The following is a 14,758-nucleotide window of genomic DNA, read 5'->3' on the forward strand; positions in this document are numbered from 1 at the left end:
ACACTCCTCCGTTTCTCCAGCCACCCCCGCGTTTTTCCCAGAAACGGTAGCGTTTTTCCGCACACACCCATAAAACGGCCAGTTTCCGCCCAGTAACACCCACTTCCTGTCAATCACACTACGATCACCAGAACGATGAAAAAGCCGTGAGTAAAATTCCTACCTGCATAGCAAATTTACTTGGCGCAGTCGCACTGCGGACATAGCGCATGCACACTAAGCGGAAAATCGCTGCGATGCGAAAAAAATTACTGAGCGAACAACTCGGAATGACCCCCACAGTGTTATAGTTTCAATGAGGACCAGAATACGCAGCACATTGCACTGTAAACCTAATTCACAGGTGGATGCTAATCAGTGGTCCCGAGAGATGGGGGGAGGGTACAAATTACCCTGGCCCAGCCCCCTTACCTGGCAGCAGCAGCTGCTGCTCTTCTCCTCAGCCCTGGGCCTATCCAGGCTCTCTTCTGCCCTGATGCTAATCGCAATGCTATGACATCTTCGTTGCAGCAGATGTGCAGCAGCCGCCGGGGTTTGTACTGAGGTTCAGTAGCACCATCGGATGCACATCGGTCGCACTATTGACCGTTTGAGAAGTCCTATGGCCACTCAGAATTTCCAACAGAACTAAGATACATTTATGATACATGCAAATCACAAGTGAAATGTAAATGCATCCACTAGAAATCTTTTCACAGCGCGTCATGCGGCGGTGGTGGCATACTGGAGACACCATTACGCTTCATCATCTTGATGATGATAAATTGGCATTTTACTGTTACATTTTACTGTTAAAAAAGCTTTAAATAAATATTTTTCTGTAAGTAATAAAAGAAGAAGCTTGCACCCCTAATACATGTATCACTAGCGCTCATAGCCTGGGCTGCCTGCGGCAATTAATGGGGTCAAACTGCCTAGGATCCCCCAACTAAAGTGGCACCTACTGTAGGAACAGGCAGGGCTAATTGCACTAGCATGGAAAGCCACACATTGGTCTACATAGCCGTGGTAAGTATACGCGACAGATAGACAGTGGTATGAGGAGGACTGGAGGTAGACAATAGGCAGATTTTCAGTGCTAGACCTTGCCTCCTCCGTAACGCAGATAGGCAGCTTCTGTGCAGTGACCACATCCAACCGTTCTGCTACCCTCCAGTGTTGGGAGATATGCTGTTCACAGTTCATTAGTGTAGCTGACGTGGTGGGGAATGTGAAATTATAAAATTATGTGAAATGATAAAATAGTAAATGGCTTACATTCAATTGAATTCTATTTAAAAAAAAAAAAAAAACCTGGACAAAAATGTCTAAGCCCCTGATCCACCCTACTACACCAAATGGCTATGCCCCAAAACACCCAGTCACAAAGTTACTGCTACTTCAGGTCCTGCTCACATCTCTTATCTCAGGGCCTAATTCAGAGTTGCTCGCAGCAGCAAATTTGTTAGCAGTTGGGCAAAACCATGGCCCTCATTCCGAGTTGATCGCTCACTAGCTACTTTTTGCAGCCGTGCAAACGAATAGTCGCCGCCCACGGGGGAGTGTTTTTTCATTTTGCAAGTGTGCAGCCGAGCGTGACGAAAATGTTTTTTGCAGTTTCTGAGTAGGTCTGAATTTACTCAGCCCTTGCGATCACTTCAGCCTGTCCGGTCCCGGAATTGACGTCAGACACCCGTCCTGCAAACGCCTGGACACGCCTGCGTTTTTTCCAACCACTCCCAGAAAACGGTCAGTTGACACCCATAAATGCCCTCTTTCTGTCAATCTCCTTGCAAACGGCTGTGCGAATGGCATCGTCGCTAGAAGCATTGCACAGCAACAATGCTGTTTGTACCCATACGACGCGCATGCGTAGTGCATACGCATGCGCAGTAGTAACCCGATCGCTGCGAAAATCGGCAGCGTGCGATTAACTTGGAATGAGGGCCCATGTGCACTGCAGGTGTGGCAGATATAACGTGCAGGGAGTGTTAGATTTGGGTGGGGTGTGTTCAAAGTTCAAACTGCAATCTAAATTGCAGTGCAACAATAAAGCAGCCAGTATTTACTAGAGATGAGCGGGTTCGGTTCTCGGAGAACCGAACCCTACCGGACTTTGCCTTCCGAGTTCAGTTCCGAGCCCGGCTCGGGTTTTCCCGCCTGACTTGGAAACCCAAATGCTGCAAAACGTCATCAGCCCACTGTCGGATTCTCGCGGGATTTGGATTCCATATAAGGAGCCGAGCGTCGCGGCCATTTTCACTCCAGTATCGGAGAGTGTATTGAGAGGAGGTGTCCTCAGTGTTCAGTGTCTTTGTGGGGGCGGGAAAGTGGGGTGGCGAGTCTTGTGCTGTGTTGTGCTGTCCAGTGTAGTCAGTATATTGTGCTGCATCAGTCCAGCCAGTCACAGTGTTGGTGTCCTCTGCTGTCATATATCTAGTGTAGCTGTATAAAGTGGTGCTGTGTTGTGCTGCATCAGACCAGTGGTAGTGTCCTGTCCATCAGTCATTCCAGTGACGATATACGCTGCTGCTATATGTCCACTGCTACAGTATTATAATAATAATAATAACAACAACCACAAGTCCCTTACAGTGTTGTTGTGTTGCGCTGCATCAGACCAGTGGTAGTGTCCTGTTCATCAGTCATTCAAGTGACGATATACGCTGCTTCTATATGTCCACTGTTGCCGTATAATAATTATAACAACAACCCCAAGTCCCTTACAGTGTTGTTGTGTTGTGCTGTATCAGACTAGTGGTAGTTTCCTGTCCATCAGTCATTCAAGTGACGAGGCAGTCACAGTGGTATACGCTGCTGCTATAAGTACAATATTATAATAATTATAAAAACCACAAGTCTCTTACAGTGTTGTTGTGTTGCATCAAATTTGGAGGATAAAATAGGTAAAGATCAAGAACCACTTCCTCCTAGTGCTGAAGCTGCTGTTACTAGCCATGACAAAGACGATGAAATGCCATCAACGTCGTCTGCCAAGGCCGATGCCCAATGTGATAGTAGAGGGCATGTAATATCCAAAAAGCCAAAGTTCAGTAAAAAGACACAAAAAAAGAAATTTAAATGGTCTGAGGAGAAGCGTAAACTTACCAATATGCCATTTACGACACGGAGTGGCAAGGAACGGCTAAGGCCCTGGCCTATATTCATGACTAGTGGTTCAGCTTCAAATGACGATGAAAGCCCTCATCCTCCCGCTAGAAAAATTAAAAGAGTTAAGCTGGAAAGAGCACAGAAAAGAGCTGTGCATTCTGAGATGGTATCACAAATCCCCAAGGAGAGTCCAAGTGTGTCGGCGGTTACGATGCCTGACCTTCCGAACACTGGACGGGAAGAGGTGGCTCCTTCCACCATTTGCACACCCCCTGCAAGTGCTGAAAGGAGCACCCACAGTCCAGTTCCTGATATTGAAATTGAAGATGTCACTGTTGAAGTACATCAGGATGAGGATATGGGTGTTGCTGGCGCTGAGGAGGAAGTTGATGATGAGGATTCTGATTGTGATGTGGTTTGTTTAAGTCAGGCACCGGGGGAGACACCTGTTGTCCATGGGATGAAGAAGCCCATTGTGATGCCTGGGCAAACTACCAAAAAAGTCACCTCTTCAGTGTGGAATTATTTCTCCACAAATCCGGACATCAGGTGTCAAGCCATTTGTTGCCTCTGTCAATCTGTAATAAGTAGGGGTAAGGATGTTAACCACCTAGGAACATCCTTCCTTATACGTCACCTGCTGCGCATTCATTAGAAGTTAGTGTCAAGTTGTGAAACTTTGGGTAAGAGCGTAAGCAGTCCACTGACACCTAAATCCCTTCTTCCTCCTGTACCCAAGCTCCTGTAAGCCACACCTTCAACTCCCTCAACGTCAACTTCCTCCTCAGTCAGGAACGTCAGTAGTCCTGCAGGCCATGTCACTGTCAAGACTGACGAGTCCTCTCATAACCGGGATTCCTCCGGTGGATCCTTGAGTGGTACGCCTGCTGTTGTTGATGCTGGGAGTCGATCATCATCCCAGAGGGGAAGTCGGAAGACCACTTGTACTACTTCCAGTAAGCAATTGACTGTCCAACAGTCCTTTGTGAGGAAGATGAAATATGACAGCAGTCATCCTTTTGCAAAGCGGATAACTGGGACCTTGACAGCTATGTTGGTGTTAGACGTGCGTCCGGTATCCGCCATTAGTTCAGTGGGACTTACAGAATTGTTGAGGTACTGTGTCCCCGGTATCAAATCCCATCTAGGTTCCACTTCTCTAGGCAGGCGATACCGAGACTGTACACAGACATCAGAAAAAGAGTCACCATTGTCCTACAAAATGCGTTTGCATCCAGTGTCCACTTATCCATGGACATGTGGACAAGTGGAACAGGGCAGACTAAGGACTATATGACTGTAACAGCCCACTGGCTAGATGTATTGCCTCCTGCAGCAACAACAGCAGCGGCACCAGTAGCAGCATCTCGCAAACGCCAACTCTTTCCTAGGCAGGCTACGCTATGTATCACCGCTTTCCGTAAGAGGCACACAGCTGACAACCTCTTTCGGAAACTGAGGAACAGCATTGCAGAATGGCTTACCCCAATTGGACTCTCCTGGGGATTTGTGATATCGCACAATGCCACCAATATTGTGCGTGCAATTACATCTGGGCAAATTCCAGCACGTCCCATGTTTTGCACATACAATTAATTTGGTGGTGCAGAATTTTTTTTTAAAATGACAGGTGTGTGCAGGAGATGCTGTCGGTGGCCTGCAAAATTGCAGGGCCACTTTCGGCACTCAGCCACCGCGTGCCGAAAACTGGAGCGCCAGCAAACACGCCTGAACCTGCCCTGCCATCAGCTGAAGCAAGAGGTGGTAACAAGGTGGAATTCAATACTCTATATGCTTCAGAGGTTGGAGGAGCAGCAAAAGGCCATTCAAGCCTATACATCCACCTACTATATAGGCAAAAGAGGGGTAATGCACCTGACTCAAGCGTAGTGGAGAATGATTTCCGTCTTGTGCAAGGCTCTCCAACCCTTCGAACTTGCCACACATGAAGTCAGGGGAAGAGAGATGCAGATGCACACTCTTAGCACTAAGAACACTGATAATAAAAATAATTTAAATAAACCCTCACAATTAACATGGAGTATAATTGAAGTTCTTAGCACACATTTGCGCAAATATGCGGGCCCATGTACCGCGGCCAGGTGACTTCATCACATGGGTCCCTAACATCCCTAATACTATCACATTCTATAAATTTATACAGGACTTACCTCTAAATAGGGCCTTATCAATGTGTGATCTGAAATGCAGGAACCCAGCTAATTAAAACACCTGAGGGTGAATGGGAGGAGTGCCAATCCAGAGGAAGGAAGCCTTGCCTTCCAGTGTACAATATATACACAAATATAGTGGAAAAAGGGTAGAACCTGGATTGCACATCCTATTACTAAAGATATCAAGAGGTGCTATCATGCTGAGGCTTCTAATACTATGCTGGGGGAAGAGAGATGCAGATGCACACTCTTAGCACTAAGAACACTGATAATAAAAATAATTTAAATAAACCCTCACAATTAACATGGAGTATAATTGAAGTTCTTAGCACACATTTGCGCAAATATGCGGGCCCATGTACCGCGGCCAGGTGACTTCATCACATGGGTCCCTAACATCCCTAATACTATCACATTCTATAAATTTATACAGGACTTACCTCTAAATAGGGCCTTATCAATGTGTGATCTGAAATGCAGGAACCCAGCTAATTAAAACACCTGAGGGTGAATGGGAGGAGTGCCAATCCAGAGGAAGGAAACCTTGCCTTCCAGTGTACAATATATACACAAATATAGTGGAAAAAGGGTAGAACCTGGATTGCACATCCTATTACTAAAGATATCAAGAGGTGCTATCATGCTGAGGCTTCTAATACTATGCTGGGGGAAGAGAGATGCAGATGCACACTCTTAGCACTAAGAACACTGATAATAAAAATAATTTAAATAAACCCTCACAATTAACATGGAGTATAATTGAAGTTCTTAGCACACATTTGCGCAAATATGCGGGCCCATGTACCGCGGCCAGGTGACTTCATCACATGGGTCCCTAACATCCCTAATACTATCACATTCTATAAATTTATACAGGACTTACCTCTAAATAGGGCCTTATCAATGTGTGATCTGAAATGCAGGAACCCAGCTAATTAAAACACCTGAGGGTGAATGGGAGGAGTGCCAATCCAGAGGAAGGAAGCCTTGCCTTCCAGTGTACAATATATACACAAATATAGTGGAAAAAACACATGAAGTCAGTTCAGACACTGCCAGCTTGAGTCAGGTCATTCCCCTCATCAGGCTTTTGCAGAAACAGCTGGAGAAATTGAATGAGGAGCTAAGCTGGAGCGATTGCGCAAAGTATTTGGGACTTGTGGATGGAGCCCTTCATTCGCTTTGCCAGGATTCAAGGGTGGTCAATTTGTTGAAATCAGAGCACTACATTTTGGCCACCGTGCTCGAGTCAATACTAGGTTTAAAGCCTACGTTGTATCTCTCTTTCCGGCAGACACAAGTCTGCAAAGGTGCAAAGACCTGCTGGTGAGTAAATTGTCAATTCAAGCGGAACGTGACCCATCAGCAGCTCGTCCTTCAATTTCTCCCGCCACTGGGGCTGCAAGGAAAAGGATAAGATTTCCCAGCCCACCCACTGGCGGTGATGCAGGGCAGTCAGGAGCGAAAGCTGACATCTGGTCCGGACTGAAGGACCTGCCAATGATTACTGACATATCTACTGTCACTGCATATGATTCTGTCACCATTGAAAAAATGGTGGAGGATTATATGAGTGACAGCATCCAAGTAGGCAGAGCCGCAACTAGGGGGGGGGGGCTAAGGGGTCACGTGCCCCTGGCGCGGGAGTCGAGGGGGCGCGGGGAACTCTGCCTGGCTCCCTGACAGCTGCTGCCTCACCCCCCGCGATTGTCACCCGCAGCCGCGAATGGCGCCGTCATGGACCCACCGCGGCTGCGTCTCCAGTTTCCCTCTGCCCGCCCACCGAGTGCGCCTCCTGTAAGCCCCCCCCCTGCCCGCATCTTTACCGCCTGGCGGCCGCTGTTTCCGGTGGACGGAGACACGGCTGTGCGCGCACCGTCACCTGCCGCCCCTCTGACCTCCGGCACCTGCTGCAAGCCCCAGACACTGGCCTCACTCAATGCACCGCGGCTAAGGATTGATCTACAGCGGTGAGTGGAGAGAGATTATATATATATATATATATATATATGTGTGTGTGTGGTATATATATGTGTATATATATATATATATATATATACTGTAGTGATTTATTCTTTTTATATATCAATATGTCTATATATATATATATATCTCAGAATTACAGGCGGCACTCACGGACTCACTCAGGAAACGACTGGGAACCCCAAGTCTGCTTACAACGTTTCGGAATTTTATTTCCTTCGTCAGGTAACAAAACATACAATATACAAAAAGCTTACCTTTATACCAAACAGTTAGCGTGCATGTGCAAGTGTGAGCGGTGCCCGGATCCCCCCCTGTACTTCCGCTGACGTCATCACTGTCAGACGGCGCCAGGCGGAAGGCAGGGAAATGTGTAACACAGAGTCCGTCACCATGGAAACTATATACAAAGGACGTCACAGTAGTTAACATACCCAGAACATCAGGGATAAAAGACATTTCGTAATGTACAATGGCATGGCATCACAGCACATACAAAGCCATCATCATAAAAAACAATTCAAGGACAACATCTCATTCAGACCTTTAGGGGCAATCGTATCTAAGAGATGAATCCACCTTGCCTCACATTGCAAGAGCGCTCTGGCCCTATCACCACCTCTCCTGTCCTCGATGACATGATCAAGTATTTTATATCGCAAGGAAGATAGTGAGTGTCCCCTAGCCTTAAAGTGTTTAGCGACCGGCTGGTCAACATTCTTGCCCTCCAGAGATTGTTAGATGGCACTGCGGTGCTGCGCCATGCGGTCCTTAAACTGGCAAATCGTCTTCCCTACATAATATAAACTGCAGGGGCATTTTATACAGTATACAACGTATTTACTGGAGCAGGTCTGTACATGTCTTAATTTGATTCTCCTGCCTGTGTGGGGGTGTACAATATAGTCCCCTGTCTCCAGATAGGAGCAAGTTGTGCATCCTAGACACTTGTAATTACCTTGTTTTCTCATCATAAAGTGCTCAGTGCCTTTCTTGGATCCATCTGATATATCAGCATGAACCACATAATCCCTAATATTCTTACCTCTGGTATAACAAGGGAGTAGCTTACGTCTAGATAGATCTGGTAAGTCAGGATCTGATTGGATAATCGGCCAAATTCCCTTAGCTGTTGAAACCAGTTTTTTAGTGGCAACTGTATAATTATTCACCCAGACAATTGAGGTGTCTATTTTGTTCTCAGTTGTTCGCATATCAGTGGTAAATTTGGGGGTCGCTAGTGCTTTGGATCTAGCTAATTGTAGGTCTTTATTATGGTAACCCCTCTCTAAGAATTTTTTAGTCATGGCTTCCATTTTCACAGCCTCATCAGCAGTATCACTGCAAATGCGGTGCACCCGAAGGTACTGGGAATATGGGGAGCCCCCTCTTAAGAGAGTCAGGGTGATGACTGGCTGCTTGCAATAAATTGTTGCAATCAGTAGGCTTCTGGTAAATTGTGGTTACAAATCTGGAATCCCTAATCCTCACTTCTACATCCAGAAAATGTATTTCCTCTTTCTGTATGTCATAAGTGAATTTAATATTTTGATCTGAGGAATTGATACCCTTCATCATATTGTGAAGCATATCCTGAGTTCCTGTCCACAGAAACAAAACGTCATCTATGAATCTGGTATATAGGGGAATGAAATCAACATAGTTCTTGTAAAAGAACAATTTGTCTTCCACAGTAAACATAAATGCATTGGCGTACGTCGGTGCGACACACGCACCCATCGCACACCCTTGCCTCTAAGAAAAATTCATCATTAAAAATAAAATAATTTCTTTCAAGCACCAAACCAAGCAATTTCAAGAAGAAATCAATATCAGGGCCCTTGTACAAGGGATTGTTGGTTATGAGCTGCCGCACCGCTTCTATGCCCCTGTTATGGGGAATGTTGGTGTATAAGCTCACCACATCGGCTGTACATAACCAACAATTGTCAGGAACCAAGTCAAAATCCCTGAGTTTCTGCAAAAACATGGCAGTGTCCTTGAGATACGTGGATCTATTCTGCACCACAGGCTGTAAATAAAAGTCCAAAAATTTAGAGACCTGAAAGAATAAGGAATCTCTTGCAGAGACAATGGGTCTCCCTGGCGGATTGCATGCATCTTTATGAATTTTGGGCAACATATTAAAAATCGGAACCCGTGGACAGTCCTTCAAGAGGGCATTCATCACTGATTCAGTGATGGTTCCCTCATCCAGTGCCAGTTGTAAAGTGTCCCTTAATTCCACGAAAAACTCATCAGTCGGGTTCTTCTCTAAGAGCGTGTAGACAGATTCATCCCGTAGTTGCCGATAAGCTTTAGACTTATACGCCTCCACGTCCTGCACCACAATTCCCCCATCCTTGTCAGCAGGGCGTATGGTAATGTCTCTATAACTGGACAGATCCCGCACTGCTCTCCATTCATTGGTGGATACATTTTTGGTGACAAGCCTATTTTCTTTATCACAACACTCAATGCAATTTGACACAGTCCTGGTGAAGGTTTTAATTGAAATATTGCTTGAGATGTGCTCAAAGTTGGATCTCACCCTAAAAGGGCATGTCATATCAGCCGTCTGTTCAACTGTTCCACATCTTGATTCTTTCCAAAGAATTCCTTCAGACGTAACTGTCGGTTTAACCGATGTAGATCTACCTTACTTTTAAGACAGTTATGGGGATTTGTAAGAATAAAACTCAACCCCCTCTTTAACACTGAGATTTCATCCTGTTTCAGAGTGCGGGAGGACAGATTGAAAATCATTTCTTTGATTTTGCCGCTCGCTTTCCCTTGCCTTTCGCACTGTCGGCCTCTGCGGGTTCTAGATCTCCTGGGCTTTCTATGCGTGCCCTCGTCATTACCCCTAAAGGGGAGCGACCCCTGGATTTAGGGTATTTGGAGCTTGATGGCTCAGTCTCACTGCAAGACGCCCCACTAGAGGTCTCTGTATCCATAGCAGAGCGGTCTCCTCTCATGTTGACCTTATTATTTCGTTTCTTATAAGGTCTCCGTCCCCCACCTTGCTGATTCACCCAGAAGTAAACCCTATTTTCAGCATAATCTTTGGTAACTGTCGCTAATTTCTTGGTTTTAAATTTAATTAATTCGGTTTTGTACTTCTCAATCTCACCTTTGAGTTTGGATAACCAGTCAGTGGATGTGTCAATGGACAGACTCTTGATGCAAGTTTGTTCCAGTATGTTGATTTTCTCTCTGGTGACTTGGAGCTCACGGGTAGCCTCCTCTATGACCAGAAGAATTAGGTCAAAAGAAGCCTTGTTAATGACCGCCACCCATTTGCGACAAAAGTCAGCATTATGCCGCCCAATCGTGGGTAAATTCTTGATACGAAAGCCCCGTGGGATTTTTTTCTCCCTATAGTACTCAGATAAACAGACACCATGCAAATAAAAGTCAGTCTCTCTATTTTTCAGTCTTAAGAGATCAGTGAAATATTGATCATTGGTGTTCTGCCCTGCTGCAGTAACGAGCCTGTCAGTAATGAGAATACGTTTGGCATCAGCATCGGATAATGATAATATTTCCCCTTCTGGTAGTGTTGTGAGTCTGCAACCACTGTTGTCCTCACTAATAGACTCCATTGTGGAAAACCGTGAAATAAAGTGAAGAAGTGCAAAAAAAAAGTGCAGATTCGAAACACTGACACACTGTTCCAATGAAAACCTCAGGGTGCCTTGATAATGGTGTGGGTATGGCAGTCCAACCTCATATATATGACAAACAATATCCAGTTTAAGGAACGCATGGCGCAGCACCGCAGTGCCATCAAACAATCTCTGGAGGGCAAGAATGTTGACCAGCCGGTCGCTAAACACTTTAAGGCTAGGGGACACTCACTATCTTCCTTGCGATATAAAATACTTGATCATGTCATCGAGGACAGGAGAGGTGGTGATAGGGCCAGAGCGCTCTTGCAATGTGAGGCAAGGTGGATTCATCTCTTAGATACGATTGCCCCTAAAGGTCTGAATGAGATGTTGTCCTTGAATTGTTTTTTATGATGATGGCTTTGTATGTGCTGTGATACCATGCCATTGTACATTACAAAATGTCTTTTATCCCTGATGTTCTGGGTATGTTAACTACTGTGACGTCCTTTGTATATAGTTTCCATGGTGACGGACTCTGTGTTACACATTTCCCTGCCTTCCGCCTGGCGCCGTCTGACAGTGATGACGTCAGCGGAAGTACAGGGGGGGAGCCGGGCACCGCTCACACTTGCACATGCACGCTAACTGTTTGGTATAAAGGTAAGCTTTTTGTATATTGTATGTATTGTTACCTGACGAAGGAAATAAAATTCCGAAACGTTGTAAGCAGACTTGGGGTTCCCAGTCGTTTCGTGAGTGAGTCCGTGAGTGCCGCCTGTAATTCTGAGATATTTCCCATTAACAAGAGGAGGGCACCCGGCATTGTGCTTTGTTGATTCATTGGAGTGCCAGATATTGTTTGTCATATATATATATATATATATATATACGCAATTTGTGCTCCGGCACTCGGCACTGCCCCTGCTATGGGGCTGGCTTTCTCAGGTGCCTTCCCTCCGGGGGTACAAACCCTTTGCATAGAACCAGAAAAGAATAATGAGGCGGCACTCGGAGTCTTATACAGCAGCAAAACGTGTAATGGTGCAGGTCAACGTTTCGGGGTTTCCCCCTTCGTCAGGATTATGTATCTGCATATATATATATATATATATATATATGCACATACTCTCCTGGGATGCTGTACTCCTGGCGATTTCAAATAAGAAACTTCAAACAGGCATGCCTGTTTGAAGTTTCTTATTTGAAGCCGCCAGGAGTGCCGCATCCCAGGAGAGTATGTGTTTACGTTTATGGAGGTACTCGGCTGCATTACTGGGAGAGCCGGGCATTTTGGTCGGTTTTATATATATATATATATATATATATATCTTCAAATAAGTCCAGCACTCTCCTCTTAGCAGTTAACCTCTTGAGTGTCAGTGCAGCTGTGAATATACTCCGGAGGTTCTCAATAATAGAAAACATGCACTGCACTGCAGATCTGTTTAGAAAGGAATATTTTACTTCATGCTAATTACGATGTTTCTGGGATTGCACGAATGTATGCTTCCTGAAGACTGGGTGTGCAATCCTAAAATTTTGTAATTATCGTGAAGTAAAATATTCATTTCTAAACAACTCTGCAGTGCATGTTTTCTATCATTGAGAACCTCCATATATAATGTGCATGGAGAGCCGGCACTCACTGTTGTTAAACTTGAAGTGTGCCCGGTTGCCATCAAGTATAGTGCATATAGGGGGTCATTCCGAGTTGTTCGCTCGTTGCCGATTTTCGCTATACTGCGATTAGTCGCTTACTGCGCATGCGCAAGGTTCGCAGAGCGCATGCGCTTAGTTATTTTACACAAAAGTAAGGTATTTTACTCACGGCATAACAAAGCTTTTTCATCGATCTGGTGATCGTAGTGTGATTGACCAGAAGTGGGTGTTTCTGGGCGGAAACTGGCCGTTTTCTGGGAGTGTGCGAAAAAATGCTGGCGTTTCTGGGAAAAACGTGGGAGTGTCTGAAGAAACGGGGGAATGTCTGGGCGAACGCTGGGTGTGTTTGTGACGTCAAACCAGGAACGAAACTGACTGAACTGATCGCAATGTAGGAGTAAGTCTGGAGCTACTCAGAAACTGCTAAGAAATTTCTATTCGCAATTCTGCTAATTTTTCATTCGCAATTCTGCTAAGCTAAGATACACTCCCAGAGGGCGGCGGCTTAGCGTGTGCAATGCAGCTAAAAGCAGCTAGCGAGCGAACAACTCGGAATGAGGGCCATAGTCCATCATACAAGGTGCGGCACTCACAGGTTCTAATGCAAGCAGAATACAGCAGGTTTTCCTGGCTTGTCAACATTTCATTTACTCACATAAATTTAGTCAGGATACAACGACATTTATATGAATAAATGAAACGTTGACAAGCCAGGAAAACCTGCTGCATTCTACTTAAAACCCTTGAGTGCCGCACCTCGTATGATGGACTAGATAGATAGATAGCTAGATAGATATGTTAATGTGGGATACTATTGTGCAGTGTAAAGTGATTAAGGGTCCACTACCGTTTGGCATAGTCTGTATTTTTAGTTATTTATTTTATTATAATTTTTATAATTTTTATTTATTTTTATCTATATTTTTAATTTTTTCTGTGGGGGGGCTAAGCTACTGCCTTGCCCCGGGTGCTGTAAAACCTAGTTTCGGCCCTGAAGTAGGCATGTCAGACAGTCTGTACTGGCAGGAAATAGAGGCAATTTGGAGGCCTTTGCACAAACTAGCTTTATTTTACCTAAGTTGCCCCCCCCTCCAGTGTGTACTCCGAAAGAGTGTTTAGTGCAGCCGGTAACCTTGTCAGCGATCGGCGTAAGAGGTTACTTCCACTAAATGTGGAGAAGATGATGTTCATCAAAATGAATTATAAATTCCTCCGGGAATACCTTTCCCAGCAATTGCCTCCAGAAAGTACATAGGGACCTGTGATGGTGGATTCCAGTGAGGACGAATTAATACTTTGTGAGGAGGATGCAGGGGAGGGGAGGCAGTGCCTCCCCTGTCATTAATGATTAAAATAATGTAAAGAAGATACTTATGACACATATTCTGTGTCATAACTATCTGCTTTAGCATTTACATTATTTTAATCTTTTTTACTTGTGTAAAAACTGTCTTCAGTGTGTTTCGGAGGCACTGCTGCCAGTGCCTCCCGCTATCAATGGGAAATGGCCGAAAGCAGGGGGCGGGGCTAAGCTTTGGGCAGTGAAAGCCCATTAAAAAAATCATCCGAATCGGCACTTACTATAAGTGCCTCTTTGACAGGAGGCGTGCTTTCAGCCTAAATGAAAGCACGCCTCCTGTCACTAACACTGATGTCATTGGCCAGTTGCGGGAATGGAGGGGGGGACGAAACACAGCATGTATTTATTAATACTTGTCTTCTACATGTGCGGCGGCCTATTAGCTCCCCCCCTGGTAATGCAGTCCAGCCAGAGGCAGAGGGGAGATAGGAGCCGCGATACCCTTTACACTGGAACATACCTCGCCCGTCCGCTGGCCTACCTGCCTGCCCGCCCACCCGGCGCACGGACTCCCGCGGCCGCCCGCCCAGCGCACGGACTCCTCCGCCCGGCCGCCCAACCACACGGCGCACGGACTCCTCCGCCCTCCCGACACACGGATTCCTCTGCCCGCCCGGCGCACGGACTCCTCGTCTGCCTGGTGTGAGGCAGCCAGAGCAGAGGGGAGCAGCTTGTAAATAGGACGGAGGGAGAGATCGCGGCCGGGAGCTACAGGTGAGGTGACATGCTTAACTGGCCGCTCCTTCCCAGAACTGCTTCCATCCTGCCCAACCCCCCCCCCCCCCCTCCAACTCAGCACCGTTACTCCCATCCTGCCCCTACTGCTCCACACCACTACTCCCATCCTACCCCCAGCTATGCACCACTACTCCCATCCT

This window comes from Pseudophryne corroboree, chromosome 2, assembly GCF_028390025.1.
Source record: "Pseudophryne corroboree isolate aPseCor3 chromosome 2, aPseCor3.hap2, whole genome shotgun sequence".
NCBI classification, from domain to species: domain Eukaryota; kingdom Metazoa; phylum Chordata; class Amphibia; order Anura; family Myobatrachidae; genus Pseudophryne; species Pseudophryne corroboree.